Here is a 24,427-nt window from a genome sequence, read left to right on the forward strand (position 1 = left end):
TGATTCCCTCTGCCACTCCCCTGCTTTAGGTCTGTTCAAGGTTTTATATTGCAGTGAACAGCATCACCAAGAAAACAGACAACTGATAAGAGGTAGCCTGGGAACCCTGTGCCCACTGGTTTTCATTTTGCTGCATTATGTACTTGTAGGTGTAACTATTTTCAGCAAAAAAAAATTCCCCAAAAATCCTTCCCATGGAAACACCAGGCAGTGATGAGGAAATGACCTTTTATTTTCTAGAGAATTTAATCTCAGTTTCTCATTTGATTTTTGATCTTCTCTAACAACAGGGGTGTTTCGTGTGTGTGTATGTGGTGGTGAAGTGGTGGAGGATTTTTTGGAAGCTACTTGCGGCAATAGAAATTCTGCTTGAGAGAGCAATATGGAAATAAACTGCTTTAAATGCAGCGCACATACAAAACATCGTCTCCCTGCCAATGGAAAACCCCCACCAGCTCTCAAGAGAGCCCTGCTCTGATCAGTCTGAGTAGATTATTCCTACAACTTTAATAATTCAAACTCCCTGTCTGCCTTACAGGGAGTTTTCCTCCCTCCTGGAAGACACATGATGCTGACTTGGGAGATCCCCAGTCTGCTGCTTGTATTTTTGGTGATAGGTTTGTTCTTAACACTATCTTCTTAAGGAAAAAAAAAAAAGAATTACCTTTTTATTTTTAGCCAGAAAATCTGTATGGAATCTAAGAGATTTACATGGACTTTCTCTTTACAGTTACTTGGGAATTTTCCCCCCAAGTAATAGGAAAAATTCAAGGTTAAATATTTCACTTATGCTAACAGTAGAACACGAAACAAAATCACAGTTAGCCTGCTTCACTGACTTGGTACTCTGATACTCTTGGTATCCTAATACCCCTTGTGTGCCCGAAGTATTTTCTTGATACAAGATTTGATGCTAGGGTACTAATAAAGAAATAAATGAAAACCTGATTCCATGCCCTGCATATCCACTATGCAATTTGCTGAGTTCTCTGTGTGTGTGTTCCTCTGGTGGTATTGGCAATACTTTGCTGAGTTTATTGCTGCAAGGTTTTAGCTCTGAAAACCATAGTACTAATGGTGAAATCCCAGGAAGCTCTGCAATCTGTGGCCTCTGCCCTTCCATTGGGATGAGTCTCCCCAGCCTGGCTGAGATGAGTGAGGTCAGCCAATGTGTCTGCGAGAAGCAGCCATTAGTCATGGCCACAGCACCCTTCCCTCCAGAAGGGAATTAAGTCTGACAAATACGGTCAAAGTATGAAAAAAGGCGGTAGTAGAGGTGGTGGAGGAGCTCTTCATCCATCAAACTGATTTTGGTAGATCAGTGTCCTGCTGGAACTGCCATAGAGGGAGAGGTTTGCCAGGCTTGAGCACAGCATTGGCACACTGCTTCCTGGTGCAGTCCATGCAAGCTTGGTGTGGGCTGCTTCCACTGGAGAGGTGGCTGAAAATGCACAACACCTGAACGTTAACAGTGGAGCCTGAATATGTGGGGCAGGAGTGAGCAACTGCGTTCTGTGCTCACATGGATTTTCTCCACCCGCCTCGCTCACAGAGAAGCAGCAGAGCAGTTCAGCTTGCAAAGCACCTCGGATGGTGGGGTGGGGAAATGGGGTCAGCCAAGGTCTGAGCAGGGACTTGTTTCTGCAGGTTCTCACGCTTCTGTGTGCTGTCCTGCATCTGCAATGCTCTCTCATGCCAGTCGGGGCTCTGATACAGCATCCTCCTAACCGCACACCCTTGAAAATTTTCCACCTGGGGTGAGTACAGCAGTCAGGTGAATTCAGAGCAATGAATTGCTTTTCTTAGTTGCTTTTCACTTACACAATGGGAGTGATACTCATACCTGCAGGTGACCATGGACCAGTGCAGTGGCTGAAAGCTGCTTAAACAGTGTGACAGAGGGCATTCCAGAAATGAGGACATCTATCTTCATCCTCTTTGCGGAGCCAACCTGCCAACGGGGTCAAACAGTGTACCAGTAAGTGCAGTACAACAAAAGGAGAACTGGGTTCGTTCTCCTTTTTTTCCTCTCTCTTTTCTTTCTCATCCAGGTGTGGTTTTTTTGTTTTGTTTTGTTTTGTGGGGTTTTCTTTTTGTGTGGGTTTTTTTTTTGTGTGCGTGTGTGTGTTTTTTGTGTGTGTGGTTTTTTGTTTGTTTGTTTTGTTTTGTTTTGTTTTGTTTTGTTTTCCTTCCTGTAAAACCTTATTTCTGCTCCTAAGACTGCACTTCTTAGGCGTCAAGCACTCACTTTCCTTTCTGTCAAAGGGTGAAGAGGATCAACCCCCAACTTTTATACCAGTTACTTTTGCACTCAATGAGGGGTAAAAGCAAGATATTTATATTTCAAAAAGCTATTAGCACAAAATGTAAATACGGCTGACTGTCAAATTCACTTCTGTTGCTATGCACAGATTTTGATTCAAGGTTATGCAGCTCCAAATACTTCACTGAAAGAAGTTATATTTTTAGTTGTTTCAACTCCTTGTTTGCACACAGCTGTTGCGTTCATTGATCCAATTTTTTAAACACACGTTTTCTGCAATAGCTGTCTATTTGATTTCTTCTTGGCAATGACGCAATACAAAGGTTTGGTTGCCATACAAAGGAGAATTTCCAATTTCCAATAGCAACATTGCTTAAGCACAGAAATTCGTTTAGTAAGACAGATTTATTGGACCAGTACGGAATCAGTTGACATAATGTATAACCCACAGTTTGGTATTGCCTTCTGCCCTCTCAGTTTTACCAATATTAAGTAGATTAGCTTGACCATGCAATAAGCTGTGCCTGCAATTTCCTCTTTTATGGGGAGGTTAAATGAAACACAACAGAGCAGTTGTGCTGACTCTGCACATAGAGCATATTTGTCTGGACAAAACAGAAGTCTTTTATTTTCCAGGCCTGTACCCTACTCCAATGATGATACTCTTTTTTTGACACCAGTTATTTTACATGCTGTAAGTTTTCAATTTATATTTCCAGTTAAGTATATTACTGACCAGTATAATACTAATAAAAAAGTAACTGGGTTATGGCAGACTGTTTTCACTTGAAGTGTTCTGCTTTCTCTTAATAAAATATATATGATTAGGTTTTTCTTTATTTAGTACTCTTTTGGTCTTATTTCTCCAAAGCAGAATGTCCCCTTAATTTTCATATCTCCTGTCAGAAGAGACAATACACTGCTATGAGTAAAAAATGTTAGCTAAGAATCCAAATGGTAGAGAAAAGTAAAAGACTTTATTGAGTTTTGAAAAACACACAAAAGACAGTAGAAGACGAGATACAAGGGGATACAAATATTCAAGATAAGATTATAAGGGCAGCTATTTCTTTAGTGCTCAGTAGTTTTTCCTTGGTATAGTAAGAACTGAACCACTTTTGCTGTTCCTGAGATAGACAGCGGCTTAGATATTGCATCAGGTCCTACTAGTTTATCCTATACTAGTAGTCTGCATTGGCTTTGGAACCAAGCAGGCCTAATTTTTTCTTGAATGTGGAAGAACACATTGCCAATATATACATAACCTCAATCTGGCCATCATAGTGTAGCTTGGATAAACTTTGTGCATCTGAAATGGAGAGGAGGGGTTTTGCTGCTACTGCTGAAGGTGGACCAGAAATTCCAGGGAAGTCTTTCACTCTGAGAATTAGTTATTGAGATACCAGGAAATGAGGCCCACCAAGAAAGAATTAGTTATTGAGATACCAGGAAATGAGGCCCACCAAGAAAGAATTTGTATCTAGTAAGACTATCCAGCTTCAAACTGCCTACAAATGTATTTTGTGCTAAGATTTGGGGCTTTTACACTGATGAAAATACTGCACATCTAATAAAAACAGACAACAGACATTTGTACAAATTTACTGCAGCCATTTTCTGTCCCTTATGTTCCTCAACCACACTGCCTTATCTTATCTCCACCCTATCATTCTGAAGCACCGTTCAACCATAGACAATTGGTCAAAAAGACATTCAAAGTCAGTTAGAGGTGTTTTTCTCCTAGAATGGGTTTCATTGTCCTGGTATCTCTCAACTCTGAGCAGGCGGTGTCAGAACTTCCTCAACGGGCAAATTGTCAAAGGTTGGTGCCACAGTGCATCGCACTTAAGTCTCTGCTTTTGCATGCCTCTACTGTAGGCCCTCCCACCAGGGTTTGTACACTGCTGCTGAGAATAATCCTCTTCATCTTCAGTCCAGTTTCACCCAGTCCAGCTGAGACTAGTTTCCATCTCTTTCCCTGGCCTCCACCATTACCTCTTAATGGTCTTCATGTAATGGTAGTCTTCTCTGCCAACCCTTAGTGGTGGATCCTGAGATTCGTCCTTTCTCCCAAGAAGATGAGTGAATTTTCTCACTTTCCAATAGCTCCTGGAGGGCTCTTGGGCCTTAGACCCTCAGACAACACTGCAGCAACAGACACTGAGAAACCCAAAGAATTAATCATCAATGAGCCTTTACTCTTAGCTGATTGTCAAGCCGCTCAAGCCTCTCAGTACTCTCTAGCTGCACTTTATTTTCAGAAGAATTATAGTAGTGTGCCTGCTCAGCTATGACTAAGATGATGTCAGTTTAAAAGTCAAAAACCTAAGGTCTTGAACATCCACACAGTGGTTCAGATTGTCCCAAAACTTGCTGTTTCTCTGGGGACAAGGCAATTATCAAAATTTGGGTACTCTGAAGCTTGCAGCCTGCCCAGGACAGGGTCACTGCAACTCTCCATCTCCTCTTGCTTTGTGTGCACAATGGAGGCTAATAGCGCTGTTTCACTTCTCTTTGAGGCGATCTCTTTTACTGGAGATTTACCTAGTGTCTGTTAAAACAGCAGAAACTTCTGCTTTTTCAGAAAAAAAAGCACAACAAATGTATGAAGGATGCAATTTGTAACACCAAAGAGGATGAGGAAAAGAGTGGATTAGGAGACTGGAAAGGATGTGTGCAGCAAAATTGCATCAGCACAAGGTTTTGTTAACAGCATCTCGCTGCAGACCTGAGCATCTCTAGGCAACTTGTCTATAATTTCAGACTCTCAGCTACATTTGTGCTTTATGAATTTAAAACTTACATCAACAACTCTCTGTATATGTGTGTAGTGAGCTGCCTAAAATGAGACCAGTGCTTCTAGGCTGAAAATTCCAACACACTCTGCAGGCTCACCCTGACTACACATTAGGAGGAAATAGGCTCTGTCAGTGTCTCCACACCTCACCTGAACGGTGAGGATATTTGTTGTGGCCCATGCTGTTGTATTGCACATGATACAAACATTCCAGGAGCAGTAGTTCTGTATTACCCACTTCTTTCTGACTCAGCAAAGAAAGAGGTACGATAATTTGCAGTCTTTGCTACTAGTTCCAAGCTATTTTCTGATCCTGTTCCTAGGAGTTTTTCTTTTAATGTGACAAATGATTAGAAGACAAGAGGTTAAGCTGGTTTAAATTCTGTTCAATATAATTTTTCTAAGAAGGTCAACTGACGTCATGATTATTTCTTTCATCAGATGAGGATCTTCCCATCCCACAATACAGCTAAATAAGAAGACATCCTTTCTCCATCTCTATCTTTCTTATAAGAGTAGATAAAATGAGCAGTATTCCTTCAAATACATTCTTTAATCTTAGCAGAGACTTCAAAAAAACTGCATCTATTACTGATATAAAATTCAGAAAGAGTACAAATCAGATGCATCTCGCCTTGCAACTGCTGCATCATCACACGAAAGTTGGGGGAGCACTGTAAAATAGTAAATATTCACCCCAAATGTAAAGCACAAGTCAGTCTGGTTGCCGGGCTCCTTCTCACCTGATCATAATCATAATTTTTTTTTCTTTATCCCCTCATGTCAACTGCAATAGCAACAAAATTAAGGGACATCTAATTGGTACAAAGAAAGGCAGCTATTCCAGATATTCAGAACAAAAATCAACTTGATTGATGATGTCCTTGTGCTGGATACAATGCAAATCCATTTGCAACGAAGAACAGAAGACTGAATGAGTGTGGTGCAACCCCTGTGTTATCTGAACATCTTGTTGCAAGACAAATTACAGAACAACAGACTAGGTGATGGGAAAATAATCTGGCTCTTGGGGACAGCCATTATTGTCAATTTAGCTGATAAGACAAGCCTTTTCTTGTTAAAAGAGGCTTTTCCTGGAGTCCTGCATAAACAGGAGTTTGCCCTTTGGAATCTAAAATAAGTTATGAGATGGATACAAAAAATCTGACTTCTTTTCCTTTACTTCCAAACAGTGCTGTACTTCAGGGTTTGAGTTATGTTGATGTTTGGGCAATGCATTCATATAAATTATGCTTTCATATAAATAGTTCATATCGACACATGATCAGATGTTTCAATGTGTGGAAAAAACATGGTGCTGCTTTTTTTTGCTTCGGTATTTCCCGGCTTTTACAGTCATGACAGTCAATGACCCTAGTAGCCTACACTTTAATTATGTTCTGGGGAACAAGGACTTGGTTTTCTATTACTTTTAAAGTTCACAAGGTGTCGCCCCAAATAGTATCCTCATGAAACTTATTAATTACCTCTTAATCTTTTTTGTCGTCCTTCATATACCTTTTTTATTCAGCAGTCATTTACTTTCAAGGCTTAAGGAATCCTCATCTATTTATCTTTTCTTCCTCAAGGAGTTCTTCTGCAACACTGAACAGCTACACCACCTTTTGCTGTATCTCTTCAATATTCTGCAATATCCCTCTGAAAAGAAGATATATTTTTCTGATTTTTTTCAGATGCACAAAATTTCTATATAGTAGCAGCATGGTATTTCCTGCTCTGTACTTGATTTCTCCCCTAAAACTTCTTGGCATTTTATTTGTCTTTTTTACTAATGTTAAATATTGATATTATGTTTACATGGAACTGCCCCAAATGCTCTAAGCTGCTTCCTGAGAGATAATGGCTAAATTAAAACCTGTAATTGTATTTGTATACCATTAAGAGTTTCCTGTTTTCCCATACATGGTACTTTGCATTGATTGATGCAGAATTTCACCCATTGTTTTATTCCTAGTAAATGCACTGGAGACAGTGATACTCATCTTTAACTCATCTCAGTTGCTTTCTTCTCTGATTCATGAGAAAAAAAATCTCTTATCAGTAGACACCATCATACAGCCTTGCTGCCTTTTTTTTTTTTTTTTTTCCTGGTGGCTGGTACAGTGCTGTGATTTGGATTCAGTATGCGAATAATGTTGGTAACACACTGATGTTTTGGCTGTTGCTAAGTACTGCTTACCCTAAATCAAGGACTGCTCAGTTTGCCCATGCTCTGCCAGCCAAGTAGGTGCATGAGAAACTGGGAGGGAGAACAGCCAGGACAGCTGACCTGAACTGACCAAACATAGAATGACGTGTTCAGTATTATGAACCAGAGGGAGTTGGCTGTAAGGAAGTGATGTCTGCTTAAGGAGAGGCTGGGCATCGGTCAGTGACTGGTGAAGATTTGTATTGCGCATTGCTTTTTCCTCTAAGATATTATCCCTCTCTCTCTCTTTTTCCTTTTCATTGTTATTATTATTAGTAATAGTACTAGTACCAGTATCACTATATTTTACTTCTTTTCAATTACTAAACTGTTCTTATTTCAAACCAAATATTTTACCTTTTACTAATTCTCCCTAACCCACCAGAGGGGAGGCACAGGAGTGAGTGAGTGAGTGAGTGAGTGAGTGAGTGAGTGAGTGAGTGAGTGAGTGAGTGACTGACTGACTGACTGACTGACTGACTGACTTCAAGGTATTTAGTTTTTGGCTGGGGTTAAACAAACACAGTCCTTTTTTGTACCCACTGAGGGGCACAAAGCGCTGAGATAATGGCAGACCTGACCAGAACACATTAGAACAAATTTATTACAAGCATTCATTGTATTAGTTTAATATCTGATCACAATATTGACTGCTTCAGCTCTCAGAGTTGTTGCATTTGCTCCCAGGGTTGTTTTTTGTAACAGCTTACTTGCAGTATGTGCTCCCTGTCATACTGTTTATAACCTCCAAGGGTTTATAACCTCCAGGCTAAAGTTAGCATCTTGTTGTACTCTGTAATACTGGCTCATGACATTACAGAATCAATGGTCTTGAAACTAGCCTGGTATGGTACTCAGCGTTGCTGTCCTACCTGTACCACGGGAGCCAGCTTTTGCAATCTTAGTGATTGCACATCTTAGCTTTTCTCCAAAAACCAACCTATGGAGAAGGCATCTTCGCACATTTTCTTCTTCTTTAAGTCAAATGTTATAGCATTTGAGAATTTTGAAATTTTTGTATATCCTTGGAGTGTTCAAACCAGCATGGTGCTATTGCTAGGAACCACAATTGTGGCTCAAATCTTATGTAGGGTAAGCAACTATTTGCATCTACTCTAAACTGTGAGACAAACAATGATGCTACTTGAATTCTAGCAACAGGCACTACTTCTACTCAAAACACACCTGTTTACAAGCACTATCTCCTCAAACCCCAGCAACAGGTACTACAACTACTTATACCCCAGTGATGGGTGATGCAGCTGAACTAGAGAACCAACCCATGCCTGCATCACTTGCCCCTATACAGACAAAGAAATGGACACAAAAGGTAGGTTATTTACTACAGGAGGACAAAGCAGGGACACCATTAGGGCAGAGAGAAGAAACAGAACAAGAGGTAACCACTTGATCCAAGTCTCCAAGTGAGCCGTGTGGCGTGTGAAAAGGTTTCAAATATTGTCCAGTATGAGTGCACTGTTACCTGGCTGCTTGGATGCTGGCATTGTGAGGCCAGTAGTCTGGAATAAAAGGTTAGGGAAGTCAAGCAGCTGGATCATCTTCTAGGGAAAGGGGCATCAACAAAGTGATAGGAAAAGGGACGGAAGTCCTCAGACTCTCTGAAGGTGACTCCTGTAAAATGTGAAGTAAAGGTATCCTAACAAAGGAAGATGTTATGTGACACCCTAGCAAGTGTACCACAATTGAAAGAGGTAACCCATACCTCAGGGGATAAGCCGTGGTAGAGATTAACATTTGCACACAGAACCCCTGAAATTACCCACAGATCCAGACCAAGCCCAATGCACATGAGCCATGTGTGGACCAGTACCTCAGCTATTAATAAGAAGCCTTCTTTTGATCAAGAGAGAGGTTATAGAAAATACACACTATGGGATACTCTTGTATATGGAAAAGACATGATTAAGTGGGATGGAAAATCTACCACAGCCTTAGAGGCGTGGGTACCTGGACTTCAAGGGAAAACAATCACAAACAAGGGCTCTTTCAGAAAACTTGCCGTCCGGTCTCCAGTTTCTAATTCCCCCCAGCAGAGTGGAAGGATTGATCTTCCTCAAGATCACATGGAAAAGAATTTTAATCTGTTTTTACAAGAAGTAAGTGAAGAATCCTATGACCAGGACTAGAGGGGTCTGTCCCCCGCCAGGTAGAGGAGTGGGACACAGTTTACTGGACTTTGTGGATCTGATGGTCTGGCCCATCAGCCCCACAGGGTATCTGGTAGACACCAGTGCACAGTGCACCCATAATGTCATCAAACTATGTGGGGACAGAATCCATTTATGTTTCTGTAATGACAGGGGAACCCCAACCGCTTCTGTATTAGAGGCTGAAGTCAACCTGACTGGAACTGAGTGGAAAAAGCACCTTGTTATGATTGGTTGAGAGGCATCTTTGGTGTAAACTACCTCAGAAGAGGGTATTTCTAGGACCCAAAAGGATAACAGTTGGTCATTGGTATAGCTTCCTTGGAGATGAAGGAAGTTAGGGAGCCGTCTACCTTGATGAGTTCCTTTGAGGACCCTTCTGTTGTGAATTGCTGAAGGCTGAAAAACAACAGGTGCCAATTGCTACCACGAAGGTGCACCAGTCAGATGATTGCTCCAATTGAGACTCCATGATTCCTCCCCATAGGAGGGTTTGCTGACTGGAGAACCAAGGGGTGATCAGCTGGGCCTGCTTACCCCTTAACAGCCCCTTATGACAACTTTGAAAGTTTAACAGAGAATGGAGACTAAAAGAAGATTATTGTGGCCTTGGAGGGAAGGAAGGTCCAAGACAATTCGTTATTCAAGAATGCCTTTCTCAAGTTCAAACATTATACGTCCTGATGAGCAAGAAAGGGGTGGGACACCTGCATAGATGAATAAAGAGCTCCTGTCATTATTCAAGTTCAAGCACAAAACAGACAGGAGGTGGAAGCAGGGTCATGCCACTTAGAATTAATATTGAGAATTATCAGACTAGGTAGAAATGAGACAGGGAAGGTCAAGGCCCACATAGATTTAAATCTGCCCAAGGATGCCAAGAACAACAGGAAAGACTTTTCCAAATACATCAACAACAGAAGGAAAATGAAGGATAATGTAGTCCCAGGGGACCGTGGTAACAAGATGCAGAGAAGGCAGAGTTACTGAAAGATACATTTGTTTTGGTCTTCACTGGCAAGACCAACCGTTCGGGATCTCTGAGCCAGGAGATCAGGGTGAAGGACTGCTGGAAGAGTCAAGAAGGGTTGGGTTGGAGAACACCTAATTAAACTTAACGTCTACATGTCCATGGGCCCTGGCAGGATACACAGAGGACTGCTGAGACAGCTGATGGACTATGATCCTTAAAATCGTCTTTGAAAGGTTACAGAGGTCGGGGCTAGTGCCTGAGGACTGAAGAGAGCAAGTGTCACTCCAGTCTTCAAACAGGGCAAGAAGGAGGATGCAGGGAACTGCCAGCCAGTCAGCCCCACTTCAGCCCCTGGGAAGGTGATGGAGCACCGCATTCTGGAGGCCACCTCTATCCACAGGGTAGACAAGAAGCAGGATCAGGAGCAGTCAGCATGGATTCACTAAAGGCAAATCATGCCTGACAAACCTGATCGTGTCTCACAATAAGACACTACCCGGATGGATGAGGGGAGAGCAGCAGATCTTGTCTACCTCAGCTTCAAGGCTTTCAACACCGCCCCTAACAATGTCCTCAGACGCAAACTCCGAAAGAGTGGACTGGACAAGTGGACAGGGAGGTGGGTTGAGAACTGGCTGAACTGCAGATCCCACAGTCATAAATCAGTGGCACAGGGTCCAGTTGGAGGCCTGTCCATGGTGGTGTCCCCCAAGGTTCAATGGTGGGCCCAGTCTTGTTTAACTTTTCCATCAATGACTGGGATGAAGGGCAGAGGCCTCCTCAGCAATTTCACTGACAACACAAAGCTGGGAGGAGTGGCTGATAGCCCAGAGGGCTGTGCAGCCCTTCGGAAGGACCTCAACAGGCTGGAGAGATGGGCAGAGAGGAACCTTCTGAAATCTAGCAAAGGCAAATGCAGAATCCTTCACCTGGGGAGGAGCAACCTCAGGCACCAGCACAGGCTGGGGGTGACCTGCTAGGAAGCAGCTCTGTGGAGAAGGGGGTTTTTGTGGACAACAGCTCCCCATGAGCCAGCAGGGCCCTTGTGGCCAAGGCTGGTGATAGACTGGAGTGTTTTAGGAAGAGCATTTCTAGCAGGTCAAGGGAGGTGATCCTGTCCCTCCTCTTGGCCTTAGTGAGGCACATCTGGAGTGGTCTGTCCAGTTCTGAGCACTTCAGTACAAAAGAGACATGGAATTCCTGAAGTGTGTCCAGCAAAGAGCTCTGAAGACAATCAAGGGACTGAAGCATTTTTCTTATGAGGAAAGGCTGAGGAAGCTGGGCCCGTTCAGTGTTGAGAGGAGATGAATGAGAGGGGACCATATCAATGTCTGTCAGTATCTGAAGGGAGGGCATCAAGACGATGGACCTATCCTCTTCTTGGTGTTGCCAAGCAATAGAACAAGAGGCAGAAACTGTTGTATAGGGAGTTCCACCTGAACATGAGGAAAAACTTCTTTACAGTGTGGCTGACCCATAATGGAACACTTTGTCCAAAGATGTGGAGCTTCCCCTCACTGGAGATACTCAAGAAGCAACTGGATGCAACCCTGTGCCATGTGCTCTAGAGTGATCCTCCCTGAGCAGGGCAGCTGGACCAGATGACCCACTGGGGTTCTTTCCATCACTACCCGTTCCGTGATTCCGTGCATCTGTGATTCATGCGATTCTGTGATGCACACCATCACTGACTGCTGCCATACCAGACATGCTGAAACTGGAACATACAAACTGGAGTTAAAGGCAACCCAGTGGTGCTACAACTGATATTGATGATGCCTCTTTCTCAATCCCTTTGGCAGCACAACGGAGACCACAGTTTGCCTTCACTTAGAGGGTGTGGGAAATTTAGACCAAAAACTCCAACAAGGGTGTCTAGCACAGCTGAAATCACCTGCTTCAAGGGTGGAAATACAGCCCTAAAATCTTCTATATACTGATCCAGACAGCTTTGGGTTGATTGAGTCAAATGGTCATGGTCTAAATTAACTAACTGGACTTTTACAGTGATGATCCATAGACTAAGGAAATTATATCTGTGAGTATAATTACCAAGAGACAGGAAAGGTGATGTGTTATTAGGAAGTGTTAGACCTGGTATGAAACAAATTGTATGGAATCAGGGGTGGATACTATCCTGGTTTTGGCTTTGATGGACTTCATTTTCATCTTCGTAATTGGTACCATGTTATGTTTTGGGTTCAGTATGAGAATAATGTTGATAACACAACAATGCTTTTGGTTGTTGCTGAGCAGTGTTTACTCAGAGTCAAGGACCTTTCATGTCCCGTTCTCTGGCACCAAGCAGGTGCCCAGGAAGCTGGAAGGGACCATGGACAGGACACGTGACCTGAGCTGACTAAAAGGATACTCCATACCACAGAACTTCATGTCCCATACATATAAATGAGGGAGAGTTATGTGGAAGGGGGCCAATTGCTTTCTGGACTGGGCATCAGTCTGTGGGTGGTGAACAATTGTATTGTGCATCACTTCTTTCTCTTGAGTTTTACTCTCTTCTCTTCATTACAATTATTATTTTTGCTATCATTATCATTATTATTATTATTGCAATTATTGCCATTTTTGTCATTAGTGTTGTTAGGACTATTATTAAATTTTATTTTGTTTCAGTAATTAAATGGGTTCTTATATCAACCCATGAAGGTTACTTTTTTCCCTTTGGTTGCCCTTCCCACTGGAAGGGGTAGAGGAAAGAGATCAAACGTGTGATCTTTAGTTGCTAGCTGAGGTTAAGCTATGATACCTGGCCAAACAGAAAAGAGGCCAGCTTTCTACCACTAATACAAAAGTTTCTTGCTTACTCATGACAATAATAGACTGAAAGCTACTTAACTTTGCAATTATGTCTTATCCAGATGTTCCTCATTTCCGTTTTTGTTGTCTGCTGCTTTTTGTACAAGTGCTGCTTTTGGAGCCCTAGCATCCTGCAGTTTGGAAAGAAAGGATGTACGTGTTTTGAGAACGAACAATGTGTTTTGCTAGTTTTAAATACAACTGGCAAGCTGAAGCACATTAGTCCTACTAACATAATTAGAATGATGAACTACCATATTTGATATGTGTGTCCTAAATCAAAATCTTCCCTTGCTCCTCTTCTCCTGCTTGAGTTCACTTGTCTTCAGAAATCAGTGGGTCTCTTGACTTGTCCTAGGTTACAATGTAAAATGTGCCCAAAGTATGTATTCTATCACCATCTACATGAAATGTTGTTGTGCACCACTGTTTCCCGTGCCCCCTCCCTCCAGACTATCTTCTGTTAATGGCCCATCAATACCGTCCTGCATGACTCATAGATAACTCTCCCCAGGAGCTATCTCTGTTTAATAGGCAATCAAGGACCCATTGCAAAACTGATAAAATGATATCAGTCCATTGTGAGATGCTCCGCCCAGGGGGAGGAGCCAAGCATTACCACCTGGATATAATCGGGGCCTTGGGACAGCACAGGCAGCCTTACCCACTGGATTCCCAGAGGACAAGAGCTACCAGACCTTTCTGCAAGAACACTGCTTCAACAAGACCACTTCATCTGGACTGCCACCACCACGGTTTCAGGTTGTATTCTGACTCTGTCAGTGATCTTTTGTACCATTGCATGTGTTTTATTTTATTTTACTTTTTTTTCCTCTCCTATTAAATTGTTTTTCTGACTTGGAGTCTCTCGCTGGTTTTGCCTTCAAGCCAGCACATAAATTTTGGCGCCCAACGTGGGGCAGGAGGTACTGAGAAAAGTCAGAATTACAATTTTGTAGTGAGGAAAAAAGAAACAGCTGTCCGCTATGATGCTCAACATGCTTTCATATATCTTATACCTAGCTCTCTACATTTTCCCGCACATGGGGCAGTATTTGCCGGTCTTAATGCTCATGTGTAGACCAGGGTATGGTACCAGAATTGCTGTATTGGTCTATTATGTTTATTGTATGATAACCTCTGAGGCAATGAGCATCATTCGGAATATATACTCTATTTTGTGCTCTTGTCCTGGTCCAGAATGCTATATCTGGGCTCTCAATAATCGCACCCAGCCCCTGTGGGGAGGGGTAAAGAATGATTTTTTCCAGTCTTTTAGGTATGGCACAGCAGTTTTCAAAAGTATTGAGTTCTCTCTAGGTGCCAAGGACAGCATAATATTGTTATTAGTTCTGCTTTGCCTTCTCTGCACGGCCTGCACCATGTTTAGAAATCAAACACTACATGGGGTGGTGCAGCGTCTCCTTGAGGAGGAGGGAAAAAGAAACAAATGCAAAACAACGGCATCCGTGTCTACACAAACTGTCGTAGAGGAAACAGGAACCGCATCTATGCAGACTGTCACAGAAGAGAAAAGAACCAAAAACAGGGCAACAGTTTCTGCATCTACTCAGACCATCACAGAAGAGAAAGGAACCAAAAACAAAGCAACAGTTTCTGCATCTACTCCGACCATCACAGAGGAGAAAGGAACCAAAAACAAAGCAACAGTGTCAGTGTCTACACAAGCTGTCACAGAGGAGAAAGAAACCAAAAGTGCCATCAGCATCTCCACACAAACTGTCACCGAAGCAGAACAACCTAAACCAGTGGCAGTTGCCCCTGTTCAGAAGAAGAAATCAAAGAGCAAATCAGTCCGCATAATGACTGATGAGGATGTGGCAGGACCTTCGCACCCAGTAGAAGAGACAGAGCCAGAGATCATCACCCGCTCTCTATCCCTGGGTGAACTGCGTGACCTGCGGAGGGAATTCACCCGCCAGACAAACGAGTCCATCCTAACCTGGCTGCTCCGCATCTGGGACGCTGCAGCCAATGACACTATTCTGGATGGAAGTGAGGCCAGGCAACTGGGATCGCTGTCTCGGGATGTGGTCATTGACCAGGGGATCGGGAGAACCCAACAAACTCTCAGCCTCTGGCGGCGACTGCTAACAAGTGTGAGGGACAGATACCTTTGTAAAGAAGACCTCCAGGTGCACCAAGGAAAATGGAGCACAATGGAACAAGGTACCCGATGCCTGAGGGAATTGGCTGTGCTGGAGATAATTTTCTCAGAAGACGAGAGATTTCCTAAAAGCCCAGATGATGTCCAGTGCACATCGCAGATGTGGTTGAGATTTGCACGGCTTGGACCAGAGATGTACTCCCGTTACCTGGCAACGCTGCAATGGAGGGAAGGTGAGGACAAGGTGGGCGTCTTGGTCAATAAACTAAGAATTTACGAGGATACTGTCACTGCCCCATTTCGTACCCATGTCTCATCCGTGGAAACAAGGCTGGCTGAGCAAGTCCGGAGCTTGATTGAAGAGGGCCATCAGAAACTAAAAAAGGAACTTAAGGAAGAAATTTACCACATCTCGCCAGAACCAACAAGAGTCTCTGCCATTAGGAGCAGGTACCCACCAGCCAGGGAGAGAGGATACACTCCACGGGGTAACCTCTGGTCTTTTCTTCGGGAACATGGAGAAGACATGAGGAATTGGGATGGAAAACCCACCTCCTCCTTAGCAGCCCGGGTACGTGAACTGAAGAGAGAGACACCTACCACGAAGAGCTCATCTAGAGCCAACACTGCTCCAGTCTCAAAGGCACAGAACCCCAGACAGTATAAGAAGAATGATATGACTGATCCACTTGAAGGGACCTCAGGAACATATTTACAGGAAGAAAGCAACGTGTACCATGACCAGGAATAGGGGGGCCCTGCCTCTAGCCAGGTAGAGGAAAGGGACAATCGGATCTATTGGACTGTGTGGATCCGATGGCCTGGCACATCTGACCCACAAAAATATACGGCTTTGGTTGACACTGGTGCCCAATGTACCCTGATGCCATCAAGGTATGTAGGAACAGAATCCATTTCTATTTCTGGAGTGACAGGAGGGTCCCAGCAGCTGACTGTATTGGAGGCCGAAGTGAGTTTAACCGGGAATGGATGGCAAAAACACCCCATCGTGACTGGCCCAGAGGCCCCATGCATCCTTGGCATAGACTACCTCAGAAATGGATACTTCAAAGATCCAAAAGGATATCGCTGGGCTTTTGGGATAGCTGCTGTAGAGACAGAAGACATCAGACAACTGAGTACCTTGCCTGGTCTCTCAGATGACTCCTGTGCTGTGGGACTACTAAGAGTTGAAGAACAACAGGTACCAATCGCCACAACAACAGTACACCGACGGCAATACCGCACCGACAGAGACTCTGTGACTCCTATCCATGAGATGATTCGGAAACTGGAGAGCCAAGGGGTGGTCAGCAAGGCTCGTTCACCTTTCAACAGCCCTATATGGCCAGTGCGTAAGTCCAGTGGAGAATGGAGACTGACTGTAGATTACCGTGCTCTGAATGAAGTCACCCCACCACTAAGTGCTGCTGTGCCAGACATGTTGGAGCTTCAGTACGAGCTAGAGTCCAAGGCAGCAAAGTGGTATGCGACCATTGATATTGCCAATGCCTTCTTCTCCATTCCTTTGGCAGCAGAGTGCAGGGCCCAGTTTGCCTTCACCTGGAAGGGCGTACAGTACACCTGGAACCGACTGCCCCAGGGGTGGAAACACAGCCCCACCATCTGCCATGGACTGATCCAGACTGCACTGGAAAAAGGTGAGGCTCCTGAACATTTACAGTACATTGATGACATCATTGTATGGGGGAACACAGCAGGGGAAGTCTTTGAGAAAGGAGAAAAGATCATCCAGATTCTGCTGAAAGCTGGTTTTGCCATTAAGCGAAGTAAAGTGAAGGGACCGGCCCAAGAAATCCAGTTCCTGGGAGTAAAGTGGCAAGATGGACGGCGGCAGATTCCCACTGAGGTCATCAATAAGATCATCGCCATGTCCCCACCGACCAGCAAGAAGGAGACACAAGCTTTCCTAGGCGCCATAGGTTTCTGGAGGATGCACATTCCTGAGTACAGCCAGATTGTGAGCCCTCTCTACCTGGTCACCCGCAAGAAGAACAATTTCCACTGGGGCCCTGAACAGCAGCAAGCCTTTGCCCAGATCAAGCAGGAGATCGCTCACGCGGTAGCCCTTGGCCCAGTGAGGACGGGACCAGAGGTGAAGAACGTGCTCTACTCAGCAGCCGGGAACAATGGCCTGTCTTGGAGTCTTTGGCAGAAGGTGCCTGGGGAGACTCGGGGCCGACCACTGGGATTCTGGAGCCGAAGCTACAGAGGATCTGAAGCCAACTACACTCCCACAGAGAAGGAAATCTTAGCCGCCTATGAAGGACTTCAAGCTGCCTCAGAAGTAATTGGCACTGAAACGCAGCTGCTTTTGGCACCTCGACTACCAGTGCTGGGATAGATGTTCAAGGGAAAGGTTCCTTCCACGCATCATGCCACTGACACCACATGGAGCAAATGGATTGCCCTCATTACACAGCGCGCCCGTATTGGAAACCCGAATCGCCCTGGGATTCTAGAAATTATAACTAACTGGCCTGAAGGTGAGACTTTTGGATTATCTTTTGAAGAAGAGGAAGAACAAGTGACACGTGCCGAGGAAGCCCCACCGTATAACGAGCTACCGGAGACTGAAAGACAACATGCCCTTTTCACTGACGGTTCCTGCCGAATTGTAGGCGCTAACCGGAAATGGAAGGCTGCAGTATGGAGCCCCACACGACGAGTTGCACAAGCTACTGAAGGACAAGGTGGATCAAGTCAAATTGCAGAACTTAAAGCCATCCAGCTAGCTTTAGATATTGCCGAACGAGAGAAGTGGCCAAGACTCTATCTCTACACCGACTCGTGGATGGTAGCTAATGCTCTGTGGGGATGGCTGAACCGCTGGAAAAAGGCCAATTGGCAGCGCAGAGGGAAACCCATCTGGGCTGCTGAGATTTGGCAAGACATCGCCGCCCGAGTAGAGAAGCTGACCGTTAAGGTTCGACACGTGGACGCACATGTGTCCAAGAGTCAGGCTAATGAAGAGCATCACAACAACGAGCAGGTGGACAAAGCCGCCAAGGTGAAAGTATCCCAGGTGGATCTAGACTGGCAACACAAGGGAGAAGTATTCTTAGCCCGTTGGGCCCATGATGCGTCTGGTCATCAGGGGAGAGATGCAACATACCGATGGGCCCGTGACCGAGGGGTGGACCTTACTATGGACAACATCTCACAGGTCATCCACAACTGTGAGACCTGCGCTGCAATCAAACAGGCCAAGCGGGTAAAGCCTCTGTGGTACGGTGGACGATGGTTGAAGTACAGGTATGGGGAGGCCTGGCAGATTGACTACATCACCCTTCCCCAAACCCGCCAAGGCAAGCGCTATGTGCTAACTATGGTGGAAGCCACCACTGGATGGTTAGAGACCTACCCTGTACCTCATGCTACTGCTCGGAATACTATCTTAGGCCTTGAAAAGCAGGTCTTGTGGAGACATGGCACTCCTGAGAGAATCGAGTCAGACAATGGGACCCATTTCAAGAACGGCCTTATAAACACCTGGGCTAGAGAACATGGCATTGAATGGATATATCACATCCCTTATCATGCACCAGCTGCCGGGAAAGTTGAACAGTGCAATGGGTTACTTAAGACTACCCTGAAGGCGCTCGGTGGGGGGACTTTCAAAAACTGGGAACTGAACTTAGCAAAGGCCACCTGGATGGTCAACACTCGAGGGTCAATCAATCGAGCTGGTCCTGCCCAGTCTGAACCCTTGCACACAGTGGATGGAGATAAAGTCCCTGTGGTACACATGAAAGGCATCTTAGGAAAAACTGTTTGGATTAATCCCACATCAAGCAAAGGCAGACCCATCCGTGGGATTGTTTTTGCTCAAGGACCTGGTTCCACTTGGTGGGTAATGCAGAAAGATGGGGAAACCCGTTGTGTACCACAGGGAGACCTAATTTTAAGTGAGAACTGAGTGTAGGGTTTCATTCTGTATATGTGTATATTTATCTATCTAGCTGTAAGAATGTATTAATTTAGGTATAATGTAGATGGTCATAGAATAAGGGGTGGATTATGTCCTAGGTTACAATGTAAAATGTGCCCAAAGTATGTATTCTATCACCATCTACATGAAATGTTGTTGTGCACCACTGTTTCCCGTGCCCCCTCCCTCCAGACTATCTTCTGTTAATGGCCCATCAATACCGTCCTGCATGACTCATAGATAACTCTCCCCAGGAGCTATCTCTGTTTAATAGGCAATCAAGGACCCATTGCAAAACTGATAAAATGATATCAGTCCATTGTGAGATGCTCCGCCCAGGGGGAGGAGCCAAGCATTACCACCTGGATATAATCGGGGCCTTGGGACAGCACAGGCAGCCTTACCCACTGGATTCCCAGAGGACAAGAGCTACCAGACCTTTCTGCAAGAACACTGCTTCAACAAGACCACTTCATCTGGACTGCCACCACCACGGTTTCAGGTTGTATTCTGACTCTGTCAGTGATCTTTTGTACCATTGCATGTGTTTTATTTTATTTTACTTTTTTTTCCTCTCCTATTAAATTGTTTTTCTGACTTGGAGTCTCTCGCTGGTTTTGCCTTCAAGCCAGCACATGACTCATCTTTTCAAACTATGCCATCTTTCTGTAGGCACTTGTTCTTCAAAGTACTAACACTACCAACAAGAAAGGATTGGTAACTTATATGCAGAATTATGCAGTTTAAAAGGAATTCCTCTTTTGAGCGTTCACACAGGTCAATGCATTCTCCTATGGAAAATATTAAATTTTTTTTCTGCAAGGCAGATAAATTAATTATCACTCTAATATTATAAAGTGAAGTAAAATTTTTATCCAGACGATTTCCCTCCTCTACATCATGCTTCCATTGCATCTTACATTCAAGAATCTCAGAGAAGTTTGCAGATAACAATTATCTCCCAGCACTGCTGAGAGCTGTAGGAGATTGAACCTTAGGTGATGAATGTAAGGTACAGGAGAATTTATTTACTAGGTATTTATCAACAAACAGCCATTATATGGCAAAATTTAGTACATATTAGAAGGGTCAAGAATCTCTCACTGGCTTCCACCTATCCAAATGGCCAGAACACACTTTCTATGTCTGCACAATCAATTTGAAAACATGAGAAAAAAATCAAAACCCCTTGGCTGTGCAGTGTACTTATCAGATTCTGCAGGATGAAGAACCTTCACAGACGCATTATAACTCAGAGACCAGAAACACATAGTGTTGCCAAGCTTCAGGAAAAGTATAAGGGTGGACTATTACCGTGATTCGCCAAGCAGTCACACGGGGAGAGAGGTTTCGCAGGGCAGAGGTTCCTCCGTTTCGACTCGGGCTGAGTCTGGGCGGAGAGAGAGCCTCCTTGTTTATTTCTTACTTTATATACATTTTCGGGTCTGGCCAAAGATTGGCTTCTTGGAGTTCTCACCCCTCAGCTGAATGGTCAAACCAGCTGTCAGTTACAATTGTTTTCAGGTTAGAAATATGCAAACAAAGGACAGAGAATGAAAAACAAAGGATTTGTTTATGTTACATATGTGGGAAAAATGTAGAAAACTGCTCTTAATATTGTGCAGTAACTAAAAATCTGACTCCATTTTATGAAAATTCAAAAGGCTACAAAAAACTCAGAAAAAACAGGGTAACAATGGACTCTACAGAAGAAGAAATGTTTAGGTGTGAAAGGACCTCAGCAATACACACTCTAAATAAAATGATTGGCTACTGCTGAGCAGCAGCATAAAAAAATCCTGTGGTCACCTTCTCTGTGGACAGATCACAGGCTCATATATCAAAGAGTTATGTCTGACCACTTCATGCAAACCAACAAGCTTGGATCCTTGACAACTCCCAGTTCTTGCCACCTTCTTTGTGAAGAAGAGATGCATCCATACCCAATCTGAACTTTTCCTGATGCTTCAAGCCATTCCCTCAAGACTTTTTAGCACACACAAGACAGAATAATTCAACAAATCAGTCTCTGTTTTCCTTCATGACAAAGGTGTAGACAACAATGAAATAATGCCTCAGTTTACACTTCAATAAGCTGGAAAAACCTAACATCTTCAGCTGCTCACTAGTCTTTTCACCATGTATGTTGCCCTCCTTAGGATACATTATATTTTTTTTAATTTTGGGGAGCCCGCAGTACTCAAGATGAGGCAGCAGCAGCGCTGAGTATACTGGGACAATCACTCCTTTTGGCCAGTTGGTTATACTGCATTTGATGTACCCCAGGATATTTTTAGCCCTTTTGACTGCTAGAGCACATTGTTGATTCCCGTTGACATAATCATGGGCCAAAACTCCTCTATCTCTTTCTACAGGGCTGCACTCCAGAATCTGGTTCCCCAGTCTATGCATGCATTTTGGATTATATCCTCCCAGACACAAAGTGAGGCGTGTTCTTGTTAAATTTGGTAGAGCAGATGATCTTACAGCACTCTAACCTTCTAAATATCTCTCTTTCATCTCTACCCTTAAGCCAACCAGTTTCTCCTCCTAGTTTAGTATTGCCTGCAAACTTACTTAGAGTGCATTCCACTTCTGTGTCCAGGTATCTAACATAAAAACCATAAAAGCACTATGCTGAGAGCACTGTAAACACCACCAGTGACTGGTCATGGCCAAATGTTATCCCCTTTACTACAACTCTTTAAACACAATCTTTCATCCAAATTTTCACCCATTATGTTGTGTATGTGTCCACTTGTATGCTGGACATTTTGTCCAGAAAGGTAATGTCAGAGACTGTATCAAAAGCTCTGCTAAAAACAAAAAAACCCCACATCCACTGCCTTCCCGTTGTCCACTAGACAGTAATCTTAGGAAGGCATGCCCTTCAGGAACATATCTTGGCTTTGATTGATGACTGCATTGTCTTTCAAGTGTTTTACAAGAGCTCCCAGATAACCTACATAGTATTATCAAGAACTAAAGAGTAAAATATTGAAACTAAGTTCTGGCCATATGAATTTTCTCCCTACTGTGTCAAACAATACTTCTCTAATCATCCTGTGTAGCCAGATCTTGCTTCCAAAGTCCATACACTTTCTTTTTCTACCTGAAAGCCATAGGAATTCCTGACCCATGGTAAATATCAGTTTGGATTATGTGTTCTCTTTCATTCAGTTCCTATTCAGGGTTCATAGTTTGACTGGCAATTGTATTTTTAACCTCAGGCATAGAAAGAACATTTTAGTTCTAGTAGCATAGTACAGCGTAAATTTCTGTATTGCTTGCACTTTATGGGTCTTTAAGAAAAAAATCCTTATTACTAACCTCCCACCCACCTCTTATAAGCACCTCTTGTTGACTTATGAGAACAAAATTTAGGAGGATAAGGATTTCAATTCTGTATGAAATTGTCATCATATAATTTAAACCTAACTCTGTAAAATTATGCTTTTGTGAAAGAGTCCAGTTCAGAAGCATCAATGATTTAAAAGCATATGTTATTGGTAATTTTAAAAGCTCTGAAGCCATGTAAGAATTCAAGAGTTACAAAAAAGCAACAAAATGGAAAACTGGCAAATATCGGAATCCTATAAAACTTAAAATATTTTATGAAAATCTATTTTGCTTCTTTCCAGCTTGGCAGACTTTTTACAAGTAGGTTAATGAGCTATTTCTTCAAATACCTCTCTTTGCCTGGGAAGAAGGGTGGTAAATAAGTCCATCTGGTACAAAACTGCGTAATTGAAAATGCTGATAACCGGAGATTGCGATTTCTGCACTGATGAATACTTGAAACTTCAGTATGTTTTTACGTTTAAAAGCTGTGAAGACATCCAGATTCTCTTCCCTGATGCAGAAGATGCCTATAATACGTTTTCTGAAGTGAAAACTTCCCTGTCTAGCCTGATTACACTTCTCTTGCTAGAGGGAACGAATGGTTTCAAAGCAGTCAAGAGTCTTAATAAGAGGTGGAAAGATTCATTAGTAAAGCAGGAGATACAGAAGAGATGATAATGTCCTGGTAGTAATGTTCAGGCTGGGTCTACCAACCTGATAGCTGGATACCTTGGCACAACTGACCTGGAGAACCCAGAGGACAGGTAGGAATTATATTTCATATGACCAAGAAATAACATCCAGAAGGAATAGTTAGTATTTACATCTATTTTCAAAGTGGTGACCTCTGTAGGCAGTGTCCTCTATCAGAAATTTTGTTTGATAATCGTGAAATCCATCTGGACCCAAATAAGGAGTTTTGTTTCCTTTCAGAATGTCAGCAAAGCCTGTAAGTGTCCTTCTGATGCTTCAGGTCTATTAGGGAATAAAACCTGGCGTTATAGCTGTTTTTAATTAGGATATGAAACACTCTGTAGTAATTAATTTATTTTTTATCTTCATACCTCCACCTCAGTGATTCTGCAAAAATATTGGCATGCATTACTCCTGCGTGCAGAGCCTAGCCTGCTTTAAAAAAACAAGCCACAACATCTGCTTTTGTCAGGGGAAGACAGCAAAGGCATCAGTCCAAAGTCCTTGTTAGTTGTCAAGTTAGTTGTAATGCCTTCCCTTTGCCACAGCAGCCACAGGAAAAAACGTTCCTTTGTAATTCAAAATAGTTATCATGCTGGCAATAATTTGCCCCTTTTTTAAAAATCTTTTTCTGGACATTATTTTCAGCAATTCTAGTTCTTCCTCTTGTTTTCAGACATCTGTGTGTGAACACTTCCTAATTACAACAAGCAATGCCATCCCCTCACTTTACACTATTTTCTCCACCAGGTATTGCCTGCATACAGAGGAGCAGTCTGGGATCCACACCAGGAGTGACTAACCTGCATTACAATTGAGATAAAGTAGCCTTCAACACAATGCTCCTCAAGAAACAATACAGATTGTAAAGTTTCATTTCTGAGACACTGATGTGTTGCCTATTTCTTACCTTTTGCAAGGCAGCGTCACAAAACCTTCCATGTTTCTGTTCATCTGTAGAATGATTATATTTTTAGCCATAAGTAAATAAGTAAAAGGTGTTCAGCATACAATAATTTTCCTTTAATTCATCTGTGTGTGAAACATATTGTGTGACTGAATATTAGTATTATTTATATAGAAAA

The 24,427-nt window shown here is 43.2% G+C and overlaps 1 long non-coding RNA gene across 1 annotated transcript; it reads left to right on the forward strand.

The window, feature by feature from the left end:
- Positions 1–1,647: 1,647 nt before the first annotated feature.
- Positions 1,648–24,276, forward strand: LOC120765048 (uncharacterized). The gene is made up of 3 exons (XR_005704359.1): positions 1,648–1,757; positions 1,850–1,978; positions 24,093–24,276. It is a non-coding gene; the product is annotated as an uncharacterized LOC120765048 (long non-coding RNA).
- Positions 24,277–24,427: the final 151 nt, after the last annotated feature.

This window comes from Hirundo rustica, chromosome Z (assembly GCF_015227805.2).
Source record: "Hirundo rustica isolate bHirRus1 chromosome Z, bHirRus1.pri.v3, whole genome shotgun sequence".
In the NCBI taxonomy this organism is placed as follows: Eukaryota; Metazoa; Chordata; class Aves; order Passeriformes; family Hirundinidae; genus Hirundo; species Hirundo rustica.